Source organism: Elephantulus edwardii, unplaced genomic scaffold (genome assembly GCF_000299155.1).
Source record: "Elephantulus edwardii isolate Elephantulus edwardi_28Jun2011 unplaced genomic scaffold, EleEdw1.0 scaffold00056, whole genome shotgun sequence".
Lineage (NCBI taxonomy): Eukaryota > Metazoa > Chordata > Mammalia > Macroscelidea > Macroscelididae > Elephantulus > Elephantulus edwardii.
This window is the reverse complement of record NW_006399806.1, coordinates 2,524,310-2,526,754: the sequence shown is the minus strand read 5'-3', so window position 1 is coordinate 2,526,754 and position 2,445 is coordinate 2,524,310. Positions and strand designations below refer to the sequence as shown.

General features: G+C 42.9%; 1 protein-coding gene across 3 annotated transcripts in view; it reads left to right on the top strand.

The window, feature by feature from the left end:
* The first annotated feature begins 2,082 nt into the window (after positions 1–2,082).
* Positions 2,083–2,445, top strand: part of GRIA4 (glutamate receptor, ionotropic, AMPA 4) — a 584,876-nt gene continuing 584,513 nt past the window's right edge. For all 3 annotated transcript variants that reach the window (XM_006887293.1, XM_006887295.1, XM_006887296.1), the window contains exon 1: positions 2,083–2,441. The gene's annotated coding sequence lies outside the window, so the exon portion shown is untranslated. The remainder of the gene's footprint in view (positions 2,442–2,445) is intronic.

Genomic DNA, 2,445 nt, shown 5'->3' with positions numbered 1-2,445 from the left:
ATAAGTGAAGGCATTACGTGTGTGCAGACACATATATTGGTGGGCAGATAGATGATGTTCATTTAAAAATGTAGACATGAATTAATTGGAAAAACAGAAAACAAAAAGGCAAAGTACTTTGAAAAAACACAATTGTGCTATTTGTGGTTATATTAATACAGGAATCATCCCGATGTTTGAACAATTCAGAAAAGAAAAGTGAGAAAGTTTGCATAACCTAAAGGATATAATCATTGTCATTGAATTGTATATGCAGAGATTGTTAAGTAATATATCTTCTACTGTGCATATTTTCACAATATATAAAATATTAACGAATAGCATGTGTTCTGCCATTTATGCCAATACAGCATCACATCATACAGAAAGGCACATTTAAAAATTTTTATAAGAAGAAAAACTAGTAGCTGTTTCAAATATAAGGAGAGCTTTGTAAGTTACCAAATAGGTGGTGAATTTGATGGCTTAGTGTGTTTTGAAATTTTAGCTTCCTTAAATTCATCCTGAATTTGATGTGGCCTATTGATCTACCCCCTTAAGAGCTCAATGATAGCATCTGAAGCCTTGATTTTCATATTAATAGGAAAGACAAGAAGAAAATATTTCAAATCCCACTTGACTTGCAAGACCAAAGTCTTATAAATGAAAATTACAAATATATGATTTGTGTAATCAAATTACTCACTATTATGTTTTGTCATAACAATCTGGTGAAATGTAACATAAAAGCAGATATTAGAAGATTACAAAAAAGTTGTAATTTAAAAAGCAACATTTGGAACTACATAGAAAAGCATTCTGAGATTTTAACAATGATGTTTAAATATCATCTACAAACTCTAAATACAGGTAATGGTGATGTCTTAATAAAAGCTTATCTGAAGAATTCATAGTGTATGTTTCCAAAATTCTTCCTTAAAAAAATTCCATATCAACCAGTCAGCCCTCTCCTAACCCAAGCATAATTTCAGATACACTCGGATAGTTGTAAAATTTAATGGAAGATACTACCCTCTGCTCCTTACTCTTAAACTCTAATGACTACTTGGAAGCTTGGTTCAAAGTGGTATTGACCCAGCATCCCATTTTCCAAATGGTAACATTCAACTCAAATGATACCCAGAAGAGCAGTGAAGATACACAAACACTTGGAGGTTTCTGACTCACAGTTTAATGGGTTTGGATGCTTCACATACAGCTCAGTTTAGAAGACTTCCAAACAGAATCAGAAAGTCTATTGCCACCAAAATCACTGGCCCTGGGGAGGCCCAGGCTCCTAGTATGGGCCACTTATCTAAAAGAGAATCCTGAAGATGGCCCTACAGAAAGAGAGAGAGAGAGCGCGAGCAAGAGAGCGCGCCCGCTAAGGTTGTGTAGGAAAATGTTTTCTTCCTCCCAAGTAATTACACCAGGAATGAAGCCTTAAAGACTTCCTAGAGGTAACAAACAAGAGGGTAGAGTATCCCACCGCCAGAGCCAAGAGGAGACTTGGGTGACAAATACTCTGCTTCTCTGTTAGACACCTGTGCCCATTGCCCTGAAGACTGACCTTATCACCAGCCTTCCATGACCTCCACGTCTGCCATCTGCCTCCTCTGCTTCTGAAGTGACCACAGAACAAAGACAAGGTCTCCTTTTGAATGACCAGCTGGGAAGAATGGAGTTCCTTACTTACTGTCCTTACTTTATTCAGTTTGCTGTGTTTTCCCTCTCCTTTTTATTTATGGTTCTACATCATGAGAAAATATCAGTGGGACCATTCCATTTTCACTCTTCAGTCTCTTCCTCAGCCTGTCTATGACCCTAAACTTTGTTATTTAAACTAACCTCTCTCCCCTCTTCTGCCTGGGATCTTTCAACTTCTCTGGTCTTTCCTCAGCTTCATCCCCTCAATTTAATCATCTTCAGCCCTGACCTTGCAGGCGCGCCCCAAGTGCTGCCCTCTGCCCTTTTTTGCAGTCCTCTGGCTCCCAAAGCCCCTTCACCTCAGCCATTCCCATCTCCGGTTCTCCAGATTCCCTGGTTGTTGGCTGGTGAGAGATCTTTGCTGCAGCGCGGACCTGAGTCCCCTGCGCGCAGCCCAGCGGCAGAGGAGGGCTCAGCGGCGAGGGAACGCAGGGCGGGAGCGGAGGGAGGCGGCTCGTCCTCCCGCGAGCCTGCAAGGATGCGGCAGGGGGTCGGGGGCCTGGGGAGGCACTAACTCCCCCGAGCCCCGAAGCCGGGTGTGCCCAGCCCGCAAGCTAATTTCCTGCCAAGTGTAGCTGAGAAACAGCGGCGCCAGAATAGCAAAGCGAGAGGGCATTGGGGGTACTCAGCCTCGGAGTCTGTCCCTCTGCGAACCCGGGAAGAAGAGAGGAGAGAGTCAGTTGAGTGGTGAGGAAAAAGCAGAAAACCCTGTTTCCAGACTAGCTCTGGAGTGTCGGAAAGACTGGGGCGCTCGGGCGA